Source organism: Meles meles, chromosome 5, assembly GCF_922984935.1.
Source record: "Meles meles chromosome 5, mMelMel3.1 paternal haplotype, whole genome shotgun sequence".
In the NCBI taxonomy this organism is placed as follows: Eukaryota; Metazoa; Chordata; class Mammalia; order Carnivora; family Mustelidae; genus Meles; species Meles meles.
In genome coordinates, this window is record NC_060070.1 from 51,876,575 (window position 1) to 51,896,877 (window position 20,303).

General features: G+C 34.7%; 1 non-coding gene across 1 annotated transcript; it reads left to right on the forward strand.

Moving 5' to 3' along the window:
* Positions 1–10,451: 10,451 nt before the first annotated feature.
* Positions 10,452–10,557, forward strand: LOC123942874. Its single transcript, XR_006818507.1, has one exon. It is a non-coding gene; the product is annotated as a U6 spliceosomal RNA (small nuclear RNA).
* Positions 10,558–20,303: the final 9,746 nt, after the last annotated feature.

The following is a 20,303-nucleotide window of genomic DNA, read 5'->3' on the forward strand; positions in this document are numbered from 1 at the left end:
CTCCAGACCACAGTAAGGATTTTGTTAGGTTGTTTAAGATTTTATTTATTTATTTGATAGACAGAGATTGCAACTAGTCAGAGAGGCAGGCAGGGAGAGAGAGGAGGAGGAAGCAGGCCCCCTGCCGAGCAGAGAGCCCGATGCAGGGCTTGATCCCAGGACCCTGGGATCATGACCTGAGCTGAAGGCAGAGGCTTTAACCCACTGAGCCACCCAGGTGCCCCTGTTAGGTTGTTTAAATGAAACAATTGAAACAATTGTTAGGTTGTTTAGTTTTGAATAGGTAGATAATCTATGCATGTGCTAAAAATGTAAAAATATACAAAAAGATATTAAGTGGAAAATAACTCCTCTTGATCAGGTTACTCTATATCCCAGTATCAAAGCAAAAATTGCATCAGATAACATTAAACATGCAGACTTTATTCAATGTTATTCTAACAGGGAAAGATGCTAAAACATTGAGCTCAACTCTACAAAAAAAAAAAAAAAAAAGGAGGGGAAGGTCAGTAGGATGGTTTTTAAGATCTGGGCTGGGGAAATCACAGGACACCTGTGTTTGCTAATTGACCTTACCCAAGAGAAAATTAAACTTTTTCTTTATGACAGGAGGTAGTTTTATAACTTGGAGCAAGTCATCTCCCTGGGTGTTAGTGTCCTGCCTTTCCATAGAAACTAGGAAATAGGACCTATCTTCCTTGATGGTTACATTTCAAAGAGGTGGCTCCCAGATCCTCAAGAAAGATAGTTTTGAGTTAAAAAACAAGCAAAGGACTTTTGAAAAGATTTATATCTCAAAGGGATAGAGAAAGAATTTAAAAGTATAAATTATCTAAAGTAAATGCTTTAAGAAAGAGGTGGTCAGAACTCTAGAGTTGGGATTTAGCCTGTCTAAGGTATAGTTAAGCTAAGAGAAAGATAAGGCCTTCTTAGTCACCATATACTCTCCTTGAAGGTAACTGCTGTCAGATTCTTGGATGTCTTTCCAGAGATAACCTATGCTTATTGAATGTAGATGCATTTTACATTTTTCAATATTCCTTGGCTTGCTTTTTTTCACTTTGTATCTTGAAGACCAGTATTACTATAAATGGTATACAGTTAATTATAAATAATACTCTATCTTATAGCTATACCAAACTATTTAAATAGTTCTTAAATGATAGACATTTAGGCTGTTTTTAGGCTTTTGCTATAACCAACAGTGTTGTATATTAGTACATGCTTTGTTTTGCATACAAGAGAATATTTATAGAATAAATTGCTAGAAATGGTATTGCTGAGTCAAAGAGGATGCATTTCAAATTTTGTCAGCTGGTTACCAAATTGTCTTCCCTACATTGTACCAATTTTGGTTTATATCAGCCTTTGCAAACACAGCATGTTATCAAACTTTCTGATTTTTGCCAATGTGATAAGTGAAGAATAGTGACTTTCAAGTTTTAATTTGCATTTTATATTATGAGCACTCATGCTGTCAGTGAACAGACACTCAGACTCTACAATGTATTTATTATTAGTTGCCAGGTAGAAATAGTTTGCTATGCTTTAAGTGTCCAAATTGTATTAGGAAAAATATCAAAAATTACAAATGGTTAAAGGATTTTCTTCTTTTACAAAACCTTCAAGAGACAGAAGGTAAGGGACAATCTTGGATAAGGGAAAGCTTCATGCTTTTGCCTTTTCTAGTCTCTAAGCTTCCTATTAGCATGTTTCTAATTCAAACTATACTGATATTTTCCCTTTCAATGTCCTTTCTGATTCTTGCCTATATAATCAATAAGATCATGAGTTTAAAAAATTTGGGGAAAAAAGGGAGATTTTGAAGAAAATACTTATTGGAAAATCTACCCCTCATTTCCTCTGGATCATCTAGAAGGACTGAGTCAAGGAGATAGGTAAGAAACAGTACTGCTTGTTAAGCAAGGTCATATTGAGTTTATTTCCCTATACAAATGTTATTTCATTTAATCTCCAATGTATATTTAAGACAGATGAGTCATCTTCATATTACATATATATAACCTGAAGACAAAGGAGGGAAGCAGTTGGGTAAGGTTACTCATCTAGGGAATGAAGCTGGAATTGGATCCCTTTTTCATGTCACTGCAAAGTCCTCCTTCTTTCACGTGACACATTTTCTCTGTCTATATCATGTTATATAGAAAGGGTTTGTCAGTTTATTATGGCTGCATCCCATCTCAAAGGCCCTTATGGCTTTCCTATAGTGAGATATATATATATATAGACATTCTGAAAATTCAAATGTTGGTATATAAGAAAAAGTGCATAGTGTTTTAATGGATTATTTTGAATAGGTAAGAAATAAAGTTTGTAGACACATGTGACTCACTGACAGAAAAACTATTTTGTTGACATTAAAGTTGCAATTGCTTTTTTGCCCAAATTTCCCAGAGGAATTTCAGGAAAAGATATCCACAAGAGTATATTTGGATTCTGTCCTGGCAAAGCAGCCGTTGATTAATGGAAGTATTTATTTTTTTCCCATAAGACATTTAAGCAGTACATGGGGAAGGATGAGCCAGCTTCATTTCTCTAGGACATGATTTCTTTAGGATGATAATAAAGGTGGCATGAAATAGAATGATAAAATTGCATGAATGTGAAAAATGACAAGGTGAAAAAGTTGAAAGACTGACTTCAATATCCTAACAAATATTACAGTCTTTAAGGGGGATTTTGGAATGGTGAGTTTCCCAATCACATTTGACCTACAACTTCCTTTCATGAGCATCCTGTGGGACTGATGGGCAGGAAGAGTCTACTGGAAAACACTGATGTAGAAACAGCTGTTGGTGAATAAGGATTGCAGATAGCAACATAAGTACAAAGATATGGCCCAGTTTATACTATGACCGTTAGGTTTATTGGTTTCTGAACTCTAGAGTGCCTACAGTTTTTTCAGGTACTTCTGGCATGGTTTATTTCTCCAGACTTCAACTCACTAAGATCCACCATTCTACCCTTTCTTACTGCTGTTGCATGGTCAGTATTCTCTCTGCTATCCTTAATGCTATAGGATAGCAAGGCTTGTGATCATCAGTTGTTATATTTGTAGGTTGACCCCTGAAACCCTAGTTTGTGGTGTTGGTAAAGGAACACATTCCTTCTAAAGGATTGTTATATTTTCACCTGGTAAAGTTACTGAAATGTCACTATGATAAGGACTATTTCATCTTAATACATATGCTTTTTTTCTCAATTCCCATAAAATATTTTATTCTGAAGCACTACAAGTAAATGGTTGATTGGCAGTGCATTTTACAGTGCATCACCATACTTCCCCTTAGAATGAAACACTTATTCTCCAATTGCCATGTGTGTTTGCTATGAACTTTCACAGCTGAGTGCCTCCCTAGGAACTGCCCTCAGCAACAGGGAGCAGCCTCTCCCAAGGAAACAACCAGTAATGCAGGATAAAAGACCAGGCTTCTACCTTAATTCTGACTCCAAAAAGCTAGTCTACATCCAAATATCTCTGTGAATTGTGCTGAGTCCTTTACTGCAAATTCATTATGATTTAACATCACCCTCTGCTCACTGTGGCTTCCTGAATTCTTCTCAAAGGTATTAGTCTCAAGATCCCTGCTCTTTAATCTTCTTGCACACACCTTTGTGTCTCATTCACTGTTTCCTGATGGATATGACTTAGTACACAGTATTTTTGAGAAGAATTTAGGCCTGTGTGGTGTCCACAAGCATGGAAAAGAATGGACCTTGTAAAGTTGAGTTTGTACCTACCTGAGTTTACTGAGGCAAGTATCTGTAGTCAAAATATGTAACAGTGATTAACATCCATCTAAAGTGTGGCAACCAAAATACTTTTGTAGAGGGAATTTACTCCTTGCTGAAAACAAAGATTTCCTGCTTCTGAGTCTAGGGAGAAGCCAGAGAAAATAAAACATTATGATGCATGTAGTAGAATCTTGACCTTTTCTAGGGAACTAAACTTGGTTCATATGGCCAGTCTTTTTGAGACATTGCCCCCCAAATACCCGGCCTAAATCAGATGTGGAGAGGAAGGAGGTGAAGCCAGCTTGACTCTACTAATGTAGCCTATATCTCTAAATAAAAATAGTTGGACTGCTTAGAATCTTCCAAATTCTTAACTACCCATCAGGCTAAATCAAGAGTCTAAAATTCAGAGAGACTCCACTAGTTTTGAGAAACTACAGTTATGTAGGGCAGGGCCAAGCTTGAGGAAAGTAGGTAATTTTAGTGATAGGGGAGTACATGAAAAAGAGTTCAAGGGAGGAAATGGGATTACTTGGCTTCAGATAGTAATGGCTACATCATAATCATCTCCTCTCCCTCCTCCTCCTCCTCTGCTCTCATTTGTTGGTTATGATTGATTATGTGTCAGACAGTAGGTATATTTTTATCTAGTCCTATGAGGTAGGCATTTTATCCCCATTTTAAAAATGAAAAAACTGATGTTCAGAAAAATCAGGTAAACTGCCCAAAGTTGAGCTAGCTCTAAAACTACATTCTTTCCATTATGTTTATAATGGAGAGTGTGTTTTGTTCCTCTTTGTAGCAAGAGACTAAACTACTATTTGTACTGAAAATTTCAGTTATTTAACCCAACAGATTGTAAACCATTCCCAATGTACGAGTTAGGTTGAATTTTGCCTAATATATTGATGAGTAGATAATTTCATACTTGGAGCTATAACTAAGAAGCATTAAAAGGCAATAAAAACTTAAAAGGGAATTCATACACTAATAAGCCATTTTTTCCCCTTTGGAGTAACTAAACATCTTGGAAAGAAAAATGCAAATGCTCATTGAGTCAATTGACTTATAAGTAGGAAAAAAATGTACCATAATTATACAATTAAGTCTATTGAAAATACCATTTGTCAAGTTGATAATGGCAGATTAGGTAAATTAAGTTGGCTACTGTAGTTGTTGAGTTTATTATTGGTAATTCTCTTCAGTTTAAAAGAAGTTTGTAAAAACTCAGAATTACTCTGAAAACTCTCCTGTTTCTCTGGGGTCAGAATATAACAACCTATGGGAATAGAAAGAAAACTCTATTATTATCTCATCTCTGTATCATTTCTAGGACTATCTCAAGAGAGAAAGAGTTGTACCTAAGGAGAGAGAATGAGGAAAGTAGGAATATAAGGGATTTAACTTCTGTTGCCTTGGTATCTACAATGAAACCAATCAGGATTTAAGAAAAAATTTTAAAAATAATTCAGATTCACAAATATCCAGTCTAGGATGAAGTTGGAATTGTAAATTAGTTTCTTTACTTTAGGCTGAAATATTTTATAGAAGTAGTTATGTTAAATATTTAATGAAATGCTATTTGTGAATTAGGAAGTAAACTCAGCAAAATGAAAATCAGGAAAATGAAGAAATTTATGATTAAATCACCAGTTTTAAGTGTGAGGTTTATATTATACTGTTTTACCTCAACTTTAAAGTGATGAGATAATCTCAAAAATGTAAGCAGATGTAATATTCCAACAGGATCACTAATATTGTTTATGGTATCCATTTTGAAATATGTTGAAGTAAGGGGCATCCCTACACTAGAACAGAAATCTTAATGAACATAGACTGGGAAAAAAATCAGCAAAAAATGTTTTAGTGAAACATATTCTTCATTTCCACATTTTAAAATGGATACACACAACAAATAGAATACAAATAAACTCATTTTAGAATAGATGCTTCTGAAAATCTAGTCAAAATTTTGTTTATTGTATTTATTTACTGTTTTTTATATTTTAAATGTACTAATGGAGAGGCTAATCAAAGGAAAGCAGTAATAATCCCTTAGTAAAATAAGAAATTTGAGATGTGAAAATTACTTTCTGAATTTATCTAGTTTATCTTCCTTAATACAAATTAACTTAAAGTGAGTCATACTGTGTTATTATGATAATTTATCAAAATTTGAAAAGATTAATGCATACACAGGTGAGGAAATACTTTATTTTGTACATTAAAGTTGTAGAGGCACCTTCTTGCTGAATTAAAAACTAAATTTGGTTTTTCTTTGTTTTTGTTTTTTTTAAAAGAGATTTTACTTATTTATTTGGCAGAGAGACAGAGCGAGAGAGGGAACTCAAGCAGGGGGGGTGGGAGAGGGAGAAGCAGGCTTCCTGCTGAGCAGGGAGCCTAATGTGGGGCTTGATTCCAGGACCTCAGGATCATGACCTGAGCCAAAGGCAGACATTTAACTGACTGGGTCACCCAGGTACCCTTAAAAGCTGGGACTGAGTGCCCATTTAAAGTAGTTTATTTTGTTTTGATGGAAAAAATGTGAAGAAATTGTGCTATCAGATATTTACATACAAATATATAAAAGGTATTTTTTTCCTTAGGAATAAGCATTTCATTGTGATAAGGTTTATTTTTCTCATTTACTATAGTAACAATGATTGCCCTACAGCTGACATTTTCTGAAACATGCTTATTTCAGCAGTTGTACCTTGCAAATGCAGCTTTTTGCCAATATGACTAATTATTTGTTGACTAATGGCTCAAAAAATTTAATACCTTGTTCTTTTTAACTATCCCTCATTCAGTTTCAAACTCCTAAAGTCATAGTTAGTCCATAGATTACTCTCAGATGTAAGCACTAAAAGGGACAAGATGGAGAATTCCATGGCATGAAAACTTGATGAAAAATTAAAATGAACATTAGATGCAACTAATTTGGGTATATTTTCATTTCTTTATTCTTGGATGGTAAAAATCTATGTCACATTTAAATATTGAATACTTTTATTATTGTGCTGCATTTTTAAATTTTATTAACTTTAATTTATTATTAATTCATTTGGATAGAACGGCAGAAAAAACAAGAAACACCACTTTTCTTATTTATCAAAATTTATGAGTACTGGCATGTAATTTTATTCCAAAAGAGACAATAGCTCAGAGCATAATGTTGGATGTTATATATGTAAATACTTAAACAATACAAATATCTTTCTCAAACAGCTTTCATTTTTAAAAGATGATATGTAGCTAATGTTTTTTAAAGAAGTAAATAATAAAAATTTACTTTCATAGTCCATTGCAAAAGCAGGCTGTGAATACTGACTGCAGAAGTTTGTGGTGGCAGGCATGAGCTCCTCTCACAAAATCTTTCAAGGGAAGCACAGAGCCTTCAGAGAGAAATGGGCTCTTACATAATGAATAATGTGAAAATTTAGACATGTAAAGAATTATGACTATTCTAAGTTTTCCTCCTGGAATTTCACATTGTTTCCAGAGCAGTTCTGTGAGATGATTAAGGCAGCTTCTTTTAAGTCTATTTTACATAATTTTTCTTCCATTTCTCATCATATTGCCATGTTTATGGCCATAATCTTGGCTCAAGACTATATTACTTAGCACACTGGCTATGGGAATGTGCTCCTTTCCGGAGCCTCTACCTCTGATCTATGCCCACTGCCAACTGCTATAAAAGTCATCTTAATCCGTGGCACTGGGTATGGCATTCCTTTTCTTCCAAAACATTTACTAATCTCATCCCTATTTGTATTTTTCCAAAGTTCTTTATGTGACTTTACATGTACCTGATTTTCTAAGTGGTTTAAAATATTCAAAATTCATTAGATCCACTTGGTTGTCTGTAAATGAGGCCAAGAAAAGAAAAATAGGAAAGTAGTAGGGTATTTAAAGAAATAAAACATAATATAATACTTTAAGAAAAAACAAATTATTATGAGAACATTTCATATTTATTAAAAAGCTTGTCAGTATCTCCTAGTTAAGGAAATTGAGAAGTAAAATGTTCAATAATGAAATGATTGTGGCTTTCTAAAATGTTGACTGATAGTTTTTGACCTGCTAATGAAATTGGCATAATATTTTAATGAATTGTAACTGATAAAATGAGAATAATGAGACCTAGAGTTAAACTAAATGGAACAGATTACATGGGAGATAGAGTTAAATTTCTCATAAAAGATATCTGATGACAAAATAATTACCAAATGATTATGTAGTAAATTATATTTTTTATCTCTACCAGTGGGAAAACTCTTTTTATTTGCTGATTCACTTTAAACTTTGTTAAATAAATTTTCAGTAAAATTAATCAGACTGTCAAAAACAGATTTCAGAAAAATTTAAAGTAATATGATGTAGTAGGAGAATGAAGATGGATTTATTAATCATTCTAATTTACTTTTATGTTTCAACTTCCACCAAGTTAGTTTGGTTACTGACATGATTTTGTAATTTGAGTACACAAGGATATTGATCTGTCAATGCTATAGCCAAGAATTTTGCATTTCCAAGGCTCAGGAATCTCTCTCTCTCTCTCACACACACACACACATACACACATCTTGTACATTAAATAAATTTTTACAAAATTTCAAGATCAGGGAAGAGTGGACCTGAACAAGCTTATTGCTAGGATCAGTGGCTTCAATGATAATGTATATTCACCAGGATCCTTGCTTACATTCCTCCTTATTTTTCCAACTATAGCCACCCTTCAGACATCCATCACTTGATAAATCCAACTATTCATTTTCTGTTACCAGATTTGTTGGACAAATCTCCATGCTAATAAAACTCAATAAGTTCCACACGGGCCTTATGCTTTCTAGCTCCACTAGAGCTCCCACATGCTTCTTCATGGTCTCTTCAACTTTTCCTGTCATGTTCTCTGCAACCAACTTTACTGGGTTTTCCAAAAACTTGTTCCCCTTGTCAATGGCATACTTCACCTTCCCAATGCTGCCAAGAAGAAAATATGGCCACCAGGCAGAACTAGTTCCCATCTTTGCTTCTGCACTTGCATATGACATCATACATTCTGGTATCCTTCTGTCCTGTTAAAAGAAGAGTTGATTGTCCTTTCCTAGTTTAATCATCCCACCCTTACTCAATGTGGTAAACAGAAAAATGGTCCCCTCAAAATGTCAACATTTTAATCTCTGGTCCTTGTAAATATTTTCCTTTACATGGCAAAGAGACTTTGCCTACATGATTAAGTATAGGATCTTGAGATAAGGAGATTATCCTGGATTATCTGAGTTGGCCTAATTTCCTCACAAGATCCTTCTAAAAGGGAAATTTGAGGTCAGAGCGAGAGGAGATATGAAGATTTATGGCAGTGGAAGCTGAAATAAGAAAGAAAGAAAGGGAAACTGAGAGAGATTTGAAGATGCCATGGTGCTGGCTTTAAAAATGGAGGACATGGCCACAAACCAAGAAATGCAGGTAGCCTCTAGAAGCTTGAAAAAGCAAGTAAATGGATTGTTCCTCATAACCTCCAGAAGGGAGCACAGATCTACTGACATCCTGATTTTTTTTAGTGCCATAAAACCTATTTTGGATTTCTGACCTACAGAACTGTCAGATAATTTTTGTTGTTGTAAGACACCAAACTACAGCATCAGTAGGAAACTAATATACCAGTATCTCTGTCCATCATTTATACAAAAATTTTATCACATTATCTTTTCTGTTTTCTCTACCAAAATTTGCCTGTTCTTTTAGCTCTTTATTTTCAGGTTGCAAAAAAAGAAGTCTTCAGTTAAGCTTTTGCTCAAACTATTACACTTACATGTCTTCTTCCTTTCAGCATAATACTTATTAAAAAAATAGCTTACATCTTCTATGCCTACCCCTCAAACCTTGGTAATCTAGGCTGTGACTTCTGCCCTGCCCTGAATGACTTTTCCAACCTCCATGTCAGTTTCTTCTTATTTGACAAATTTAACCAAGCTTTTTTCTCACCTGAGGGATTTGCAGTTTTTGACAGTAATTGTCTATTCTCTCATGACTTCTAGTTATCATTTTGATTAGTCTATCTGGGATTCTTCACAGGCTTTTCCCCTTCTCTATCCTCTGGCCACTATTTATATGTGGTGAATGACTCGGTCTACTCTTTTCTCTTTCATTTTTACTTTCCATATAAACTTTGGGTGATCTGATCTACTTTCATGGTTTTCATTACCAGGTACGAGTGGACAACTTCTAATCAATGAGTCTCAACTTTACTCTTGAATTTCAGATACATTTACCTACTAAACATGTCTGCCTGCCTGTGTTCCAGGTACCCCAAGCATTACTTAAACATAGAGAGATTCTTCTCATGTCAGTGTCTCATTGAAGAAACGAGGAATCACCCTTAATTCCTCCATCCTACTGACTCTTCTTTCTACTTTACCCAGTTGAATTTATTTCATTAATATCACATTAATCTTTGTACCCCACAATGCGTCCACCATTTAAAAGTTCAACTCATCTTTTCCTTAGAAGATTTAAAAGCCTCCTAATTGGTCCTTATAACACAAACTTTCCTCACCTCCAAACCTGTCCTTATCCTGCCACCACTGTGATATTCCTAAAGCTAAATCTGATTATTCTCTGCCTAGTTTAACAATTTCTTCTATGTTTAAGGTGCCCCAGATAAAGTATACATTTCTTAACATTGCCTCTAAGTGCTCATTTCAGCAGCACATATACTAAAATTGAAACAATATAGAGAAGATTAGCATGGGACCTGTGCAAGGATAACATTGCCTCTGAGATCTGTTCCAGTCTTCTGACTAACTTCCCAACCTTTTTCCTCTCCACATCAGAGAGCCTGTGCTCTAAACACAGAGCAGCTCATTATTCACTAGATCTGCCTGGTCCTTTCTTGACTGCATGTCTTCGCACACATCCTTCCTAAAATTTGATTCTTTCTTCTTTATCTGACAAAATCGGCCAATTTGTTAAGCTCTTTGAATCTATGTTATAGCACTTGCATTGTGTTGTAATTATTAGTTTTCATATTCTGACTGGTCTTTGAATTTTTTAAGGGCGGGCTGTGTCTTCTTCATATTTATATACATAATACCGAACACTGTGCTTGACACATGGGAAACATTAAGTAAACGTAGCATGGATCAACAACATCATAAATTTGTGTGAACAAAAGGTCATATAATGATTTTCTGAAAAACAATACTCAAAAGGTCTTTAAGTGAAATGAGAGTAAGCTGTGAAAGAATTGATTACAAAATTAAACCTATTATGATTGATACGGCAGTGGAGATAGCAGTTCAAAAATTTGACATTCCTTGAGAGGAATGCCATTGACTTTCCCGTAGGTGTGGTACACAGATGAATAGGATGCCATCTGTGTTCTCAAAAGATTCCAGTCTGTAAGGAAAAACAGTCATGTGAACAGTTTGTTGGAATAAGAGACTACAAAAGTTATGCTAGATGTGTATACTGGATACTAGCATCATGCAAAGAGAGGGTGGTGAGTTCCTTATGGGGTTAGTTAAGGCTTCTTAGAGAAAGTAATTAAATAAAACAGAAAGTGCAACTTTTTTTGAGGAAAAAAAAGCAAATATTACTACCAGAAATTTTAAAATTTAAAATGAGTGCTGCATAAAGGTGGAGCTTTGGTTTTTGTGTTTTTATAAGCCAGTGGTACATGTGTTATATTCATGTCCATTTACACATATTCAAAAGCTATATTCTGATTGAAAATTTTGTTTATTACAAACTGGTCTGTATCATTGATTTTGTTAAACAACCATACTGAAATTGTGCCTGGCCAGAGGAGAAATTAATATCTTTCGGTACAAATTCTGATCTATTATGGTGGGAAAAGATCAAAGCATTTAGTCAGGTGAAGTGATAGAGCTCCTGCTGGGCCTGGCATCATATTATAGAAAGTTAAGACTTTGTTTGTATTCCAACATTCTTTTGGAATGTGATAAAAGGCATTTAGATCTCTCAGGCCACACAGTTTGAAACTGACAGTCACCTTAGAGAAAAGATTCTGAAGAGTCTATGGAGACATTACCAGAAAACATTCAGTCAATTATTGTTGTAAATTAAATAAATATCCCTGATAAAAATCATGAAAACTTATACATGTAATTAATTAAATAATTTTACTTTGTAGTTATTGAGTCCCATTGAGGGAAAAATGTATTTACATGCTAACAGTGTATTTTAATAGTTTTTTTTGTTCCAATTTTGATACACAGCAAGGCTAAGATGTCTACATGCTTTTAATATTGATTGTTTTTCCCAGGATACATCTGACTAAGGACAAAAGTGATCATTATACATAATGAAAATTGGGTGTTTTTTACTTTACTGTATCTGGATAGGACACGTTCCCCAAACCTACTTGTCTTCTTTGTTAAGAGTGTTTTGGCTGTTCTTGGGTTTTTGTAAATTTAAATTAATTTTATAATCAGTTGGTGAAATGTCTTTGAAACTATGTAAGATTTTATTGAAATTGCAATTAATGTATAGGTTAAGGAGAATTGAAATTTAGTGTCAGCTGATGAATATGGTATACATCTCTATTTGACTCCTATTTGTCTTAATAAGGATTTAGATTTGTCTACAGAAAGGTATAGAATTTTTGTTAAATTTATTCCTAGGTATCTATTTTTATTATTGTAATTATTACTACTGTAAGTGGTGTTTTGACCTGCTTCACTTCTACCTTAGTCACATGATCTTAACCAAAAGGCCAAAAAGCAATCACTTCTACCTTAGAAAAGGCTGTCTAAAAATTTTCCCAGGATCATTATTTTTAATTGAAAGGATGACTGGAACTATGTATTTATGACCAGAGAAGAGTGTAAATAGACTGTGCTCTATCCATACAATGGAATATGGTACATATGTTAAATTTGAATGAAAGACAATATATACAATAATACAAGTAAAACTTAGAAAATACTACTTAAAAAAATTCAGAGGGTTATATGCAACATATAATTTTTATAAATCAAAAATAAGCAAATTGAATATATAATGTTTTAGCACTATTCACATATATGGTAAAAGTATCTTAAAAATAATATAATCAAGTCAAATTAATTATAACAATTACCTTGGGAATGGTAAAATGGAGAATAGGACTAGGGAAGAATAAAAAACTTCAAATGAAGAGACTAGCTTTTAATTTGGATGGTGCTTCATGTGTGTTCATTTTGTTATTATGCTTCATTTACATACATTCTTTTGAAGATTAGAGGCTGCTTTTTAAGTAAGAGGAATAAAATAGCTCAATGACTTTTAAAAACTGTTAAAAGTTCACAAATAAATAACAGATCACTAAGAATTCCTGTAAATCCTTTTACTACTAACTTGTAATCCTCTTATACAAGGCCTGTGAACAACAAATCCTTGGAAAGAAGCTTTTATAAGCTTTGTATGTTGCCTTAGACATAGCAAGAAATATGTTTTCTTAATACATTAAAGTGATTCTGATTGAAAAATATGATAGCCTTTGAAATAAATAAAATAAGTCAGTATATCATTAGAATATTGGTATAATAATATTACTTTCTCCAAGTCTTTATAAAACTATCATCTATTCAACAAAGCCTACACTGACTATCTTATTGCTGCAGATGGCTCTCCCCATACCCTAACCCTGGTCCTTTTCTTTCTTCTCATTTATTACACTTAAAATCTTTGATCATACCATATACTTTACTTATGATATTTATTGTTTAATATCTATTTTCTATCACTAGAAGGCAGTATGGTAGTTAGCTTCCAAGATGGCCCCCTATATACCATTCTCTTAGTGTTTATGTCTTGATGCAGTACTCACCCACTTTGAATACTGGATGGCCTATGTGGAAAAATAGACTACTGTAGAAGTGGTTTTGTATGATTCTCAAAACTAGGTCATAAAAAAATATTTCAGTTTCTACTTTGTTCTCTCTTGGATCTTTTACCTGTGTAAAGTCATCTGTCATAGCATAAGGACACTCAAGTCGCCTTGTGAAAAGGGACACATTAGAATGAACTGAGGCCCACTGCCAACAATGACAATTTGCCCACCAAGTGAGTGATCCACCTCAAAAGTAGATTTTCCAACCTCAGTCATGCCTTCAGGTAACTATCTCTGGCCACCATTTGACTACAACCTCATAAGAGACACTTAACCCAAATCACCCAGGTTAGTTGCCTGTGAATTCTTGATTCTCAGAAACTGTGAGAGATAATAAATGCTTTTTTTTAAGCCAGGAAATTATGATTTAAAAACAAATCATAAATATGGTAAAGCTTCTGTTGAAACCTCAGAAAGATATAAAGCTATAACTCAGAACTATTCATTTAAACAATGGAGCTTTGTTCTCATAACCTCAGTTTAGCCCAAAGGTAGAAAACATCTTCAAGATGCCTCTGAGGGGGCTTTTATCTAATAAAATGAACCCCAATTTGATTCATTAGGGACCAAAGAAATTTTAAGAGAATTGTACAGACTAAAACACTGCTCTTTTGACTGGAAAGGGACAGAAACAGTGCAGAATAAGAAGAAGTTGGATCCCCATTTTACATACAGAGAGCAACTAATAAAATTTCTCAGCTGTAAATATAGATTACATTGCCTGACAAAGAAAGAAGGACTGGAGGGACAGAAATAAGAAAGCAGAGTGTAGAGCAAAGAACAACGACCTGGCTTTTAGTCTTAATGAAAGAACTAGCAACATGTGCCTTGTGGGATTTCAGAATTACTGAAGACAAGTGACTCCTATAAACCTCCCATTGTTTCTCTTATTCAGTAGGAGAATTTATAGTTTATAGCTTTGTTTATACCAGCCAACTGTTGAGCACTGACCATGTGTCATATATTATCATATTTAATTCTTACAATCCCATAGCTCCATACTAAGAAATGTAGAAAATGAGGAAAATGGGACACGAAGAACTTTGTACTAGTTACTCTCAGAGACAAAATTTGCACTAACACCATTAGAGTCCAAATACTATGTTCATTGAATATCATCAGTCCATTATGCTATCCTGCCTTAGATTTCAAGCCTAACATCCTGAATTTGGATGGATGGCCTTTAAATGCAGGAAAACCAAGAAGATTTCTGGGACATACATGCTAACTTATAGTCTGAAGATGTCATTATATTTGGCATGTTCTGAAGGAGAAATTTTGACTTTTTTTTTTTTTTTGAAGTAGGCAGCATGCCCATTGTGGGACCCAACATGGTGCTTAAACTCATGACCCTGAGATCAAGACCTGAGCTGAGATCAAGAGTTGGACACTCAACAAACAGTCACCCAGACACCCCTAAATTTTGATTTTTAAATAGAATGCCTTTGTTGAAACTCAGAAAGGTTTACCTGCTAATACTGGCTAATATTTTACCAAAAACATATATTCATTTTAATATTACATATAGTTGATGACAAAAATAATCCTCATGGGTCAATTAACTATCAATTAATTTCTCATTTTATATATAAACATGGAATAAGAACAGGATATCTGTAATAAATCCCGCAAGGAAAAAGGAAAGCTACATGGCATGTAGTAGTCACTAGTCTGTAAGCAGTTCTGGAATCCCACTGAACAGACATTTTAAGAACTTTTACCCTGAGGTGGCAGAGGTTCCTTGATTAAGTTTTTTATTCTTCTCTGGAAGACTTCCTTTATCTATTGTTCTTCCTATTCTATGGCTCTGCCTTCTGGGATGTTTCTTCTTTTCTATTATCCTTGGTTCCTCTGAAATAGGAATTGAAAACTATGCTCAATAAAAAGCTTTCACAACTAATTTTCCCCCCATAACTTTGAAGGACCATAGTATTTTATTGTTTGTTTAAGTCTGGAATAATCAAGGGATTCTATAGTCCAAGCTTATAAACATTCCTTTGAAAATGCAGTAGACTTCTGATTTATTTGCCTCCAGTCAGTTCTATGAGTTATGATTTTGGAGTCTTCTTTACTTTGTTTTGTTTTGCTTGTTTTGTTTTCTTTATTCCATGCATCTCCCCCAAATATTGGAAGCTAACTTGAAGTTCTCTGGAACATATATGTCAGTTATACCTATAATCTGATCTCTTCCTTATTTCTTTTTATTTAGTAGAAAAGGTATGCTTGTTTTGGTTTCTCAAAGTCAATTTCATTCCATTCACTTACTATCAGAGTCTGAAAACCGTTTTTCCAATCATGCAAACCCACATTTCTGTTTATAAACTGGCTAATTCTTCCTACGCTAATCACTTTCTCATAATATATTATGAAACACAGCCAATACCAATTAATATACATCATTTACCTGGAACTCCTGTTGGTTTGCAAATTGGCACCTGGTATGCAGAGAGTAAGATGAGACCAAAGAAAGAAGCAGACCACTACAGATTGGTAGGTGGCAGTTTTAATAAGCAAGGAAACTTGCATACAAGACTTGTCTTTAGTGGCTACAAAATTACTAGATCTCCTCACCTTCTTGGCAGAATCTTAAACATTTATACAGGCCTAAATTGAGTTGTCATATGCATCATAAAGATGGCTTCAACAACACCTAACTCTCAAGGCTATGTTCTTGGAATTGCTCCCACTGTGGCAACGGTGGGCAGAATGTATATTCCAAGGTTAGGGAAGGGGGTGAGGAGCCTTAGTTTCTCAAGTATAACTCACAGATCAACTGGAGATCATGTCATCTCAATGACCTCCTCTAACAATTGCAAGTTAAGTAATACATGGTCTTTCTTCTACTTTATTAGCATTAACAAATATAATCATATCTCTGTCTTTGCTGCTGCTATTGATTCCCTTGCCTTGCGACCATAGGTTAATGTCAAATATTTTAAGGTTTGTTATACTAGAAGCACATTTCATGTTGTATCAGTTGGATTAAATAATGACTGCCACAGCAGACAAATCCTAGAATCTTGGTGGTTCAACAGAACAATTTTTTTTTCTTACTCATATTTCTTTCCCAATATGCCAGATGGCAAAGATGACTCTGCAAGTCATTCAGGGACCCAGGTTGTGTGAGGAACCATGGTTTAGTAGGTAGCTACAGGAACAAAAGAGAGGTGGAGGGAGTGCCCTCACCTTAAGAGCTCAGCTGAGAAGTAATGCATCACTTTCATTCATAGTCCACTATATGGACTATAACTACAGCTATGTGACCATAACTAGTCACAAGGCTCCAATCTAAATGCAGGGTAGACTGGGAACAATTGAGAAGCACTTAGAATGATAAGAATGTAGATGAGATCCTCTTAGCTCCATATGAATCTGTGCTTAAACAAAATCTATTAACAGTTTCTTTATAGATCATATCTTCAGAATGTTAGAGGAAACATGATCTGTCCAATAGATTACCTATTCCATTCAAAAAAAAGATTTTATTTATTTATTTGAGAGATAGAGGGCAGAGTGAGAGAGAGAGAGAGAGAACAAGAGCAGGGGGAAGGGGCCAAGGGAGAGGGAGAAGCAGACTCCCCACTGAGCAGGGAGCCCCATGCAGGGCTCTGTCCCGGGACCTCAGGATCATGACCTGAGCCAAAGGCAGATGCTTAACCAACTGAGCCACCCAGGCACCCCTTCCTATTCCATTTTAGAACAATGAAAAGTCCTTCTCTCTCCATCACTCCCCTATCCAAAAATTTCCACACATTTCTGTTATGTTATTTAAGCAATCACTCTTTTTATTGGAAAATCTTTAGAGAGCACTTTCGTGTTGCTTCCGTGGACAATAAAGCAGGTTAGAGTAAAAGTAAATGAAACAAAATGGCCAGCAATTTTTCCCCACTTAAGAAAAAGCTAAGTGGGGCCTCTGGGTGGCTCAGTGGGTTAAGCCTCTGCCTTCGGCCTAGGTCATGATCTCAGGGTCTTGGGATTGAGCCCTGCATCAGGCTCTCTGCTCAGCAGGGAGCCTGCTTCTCTCTCTTTCTCTCTCTCTGCCTGCCTCTCTGCCTACTTGTGATCTCTCTGTAAATAAAATCTTCAAAAAAAAAAAAAAAAAGAAAATGCTAAGCAACAACTAATATAATAGAGTTTTTATGAATTCAGGAATTAAAATTTTTTCATTCAAACTCTGGGTTGTGTTTATGTTTTAATCAAAATTGTTTATTTTGAGGAAACAGTAAGATTGATTATCACTGTTACAACAAAGGCTAATTTAAATCTTTATTTTTATTTTCTAGTGTTGATATAAAAGAACAGTTTTCTTTTGTCACTTAAAATGTGACATTTTGTGTTTTTTCTACAGAATGGAAAAATACTTCGTATTCTCTAGCTGGTGTCTTTCACTGTATTTAGTGTGTATTTCTTATGGTGATAAATTTTTTACTTTTGGTTAAGTTTAAAGGTGGGGATAAAAAGGGAAGGAACAGGGGCACCTGGGTGGCTCAGTGGGTTAAGCCTCTGCCTTCGGCTCAGGTCGTGATCCCAGGGTCCTGGGATCGAGCCCCACATCAGGCTCTCTGCTCGGCGGAGAGCCTGCTTCCTCCTCTCTCTCTCTGCCTACCTGTGATCTCTCTCTGTCAAATAAATTAAAAAAAAAAAAAGGGAAGGAACAGAAACTTGCCTTTAAATATTCATGCAATATGTACAATTTGGGTTCTGAAACCAAGGGAGCAGTTTCCAGGTTGATTGAATGTGTGTGTATATGTCTGTATGTATAACTGAAATATTACCTACAAGCAAAAACATTCCATTCTAAATAAATTAGAATAAAATATAAATGCAATGATTTCTTCTGGGAATCAGACACAATTATTATTATTAATACTATTATTTATTTAGGTAAGTATTTTTAAAATATAGAAATTTACAAGTATAAATTTATTTCATAATTTATATGGCAAATTGGAATGATTACTTTATTTAAGGGAAGTCCTAGGACAGTGTGTGTGCTCATCATCTACAGAATGAAGTCCAGATCACTCAGCAGGACCTGTTCTGGCTTGCCTACCTCTCCAACTCCATCTTCAGCTCTCGTCATATCCAGTCTTGTGTGCTAGCATTACTAAAAACTTGCAGTTCCTCCAAAATATCACACTACATAGGAACTCCATAATAATGTCTGCCTGGTATTAATTCAGTCTTTTTTTTTCTGTCTAAGGAAAACATTCTTTACATTAAAGACACTTACTCAATATATTGACATATATTTATTAATGTAATTACTTGTCTCAAGACCATTTCCCCAAGCAGAATGTGAACTCTGTTTTGAAGGACCCACTAAATTTGATTTGATCATCACTGTGTCCCTGTGGCATTGTGCTTGTCACATGGTAGGAACTCAGTAATTGTGAAATGATCAAAAGAATAAACTGTATTGTTATCTGTCTTTGAGTATGGAACAATGAAGATCTAGAAATGAGATTACAATGGGAAAGTATAGTTGCCAATTTCTGAGGGATCTGTTTTTAGTTTTCTAGTTTTTAAATAAATGAGAGGCATTACTATTTATTAAGCATTCATTATATGCAAAGTGCTGAATTGTATTTGTACAGATGCATGAGGATTTTCTCTCTCTTTTCCTTTGAGGCAATGACAATCCAAATAATGGTCAGGATCAAAAACATGAAAAACACACAAGATAAACATAATTTTCCAAAAACTGATTTTGTTTTACTGCCAAGGCCCAAACCAGGAAGTCTGAATAGTCACTGTCCCTGGGATTTTATGTTATTTTTGTCTGCCCGAGGTCATTTTATGTTATCTGTTTGGAATGGTTCACTTTAAAGACTAACCTGGAAATGTAGTTTTATTTCCACTTCATTCAGTGAGTAAGAAATCTAGAACATGTAGCTATGATGCAGAAGGGGAGAGCTTCATGGTATATTAACTCCTAATTCCAGATGGGCCTCCTGCCATGTCATATTCTTGTCACATATCTCTGTCCTTCTTACCCTTTACAGGATGGTAGTTCAATTTCAGTACTCACTGTCACCTTATGGCCATTTTCTGAACCTATTTTGATTTTCTTGACTAAATATTCCTTTAGTGAACATGAAGAGAAATGTGGGCAAAAAATTGTGAGTAAAGGTAAAGAAGACTTTGACTACTTTTCCCCAAGTAAGCCCATAATTGCAATAGGCAAAATTTGACCAAGAATTTATTGACCTTTTCTACTGCTGGGTAGTATGATCCATTCAACCACAGATATTTTTTGAGTACAAAAAATATTTTCCAGTACCAAATACTGAAACTGTTCTAGGAAATGGGGATGTAGCATGGTACAGACAATAATCCCTACCTTTATGGATCTTATGTTGGAGGATTTTACTTTCTAGTGTCTACTCTAGACACGAGACCAAAGCATTGCTGAAAAATTTACTTTTCATGCAACATCTGCTCCTTTTTATGTTTTGAAGCTAACTTCTCTAATAGCCTAGCAGACATATGAAGGCCTATATAGTCTGGTCTCTGCTTAACCTCTTTAACCTTGTATTAGTTTTCTGAAAATAATATGGATTTATTATCTCACGGTTCTATAGATCTGAAATCCATTTTGGCTCAATTAGCTTCTCTGCTCTGGGTTTCACAAGATGGAAATAAAAGT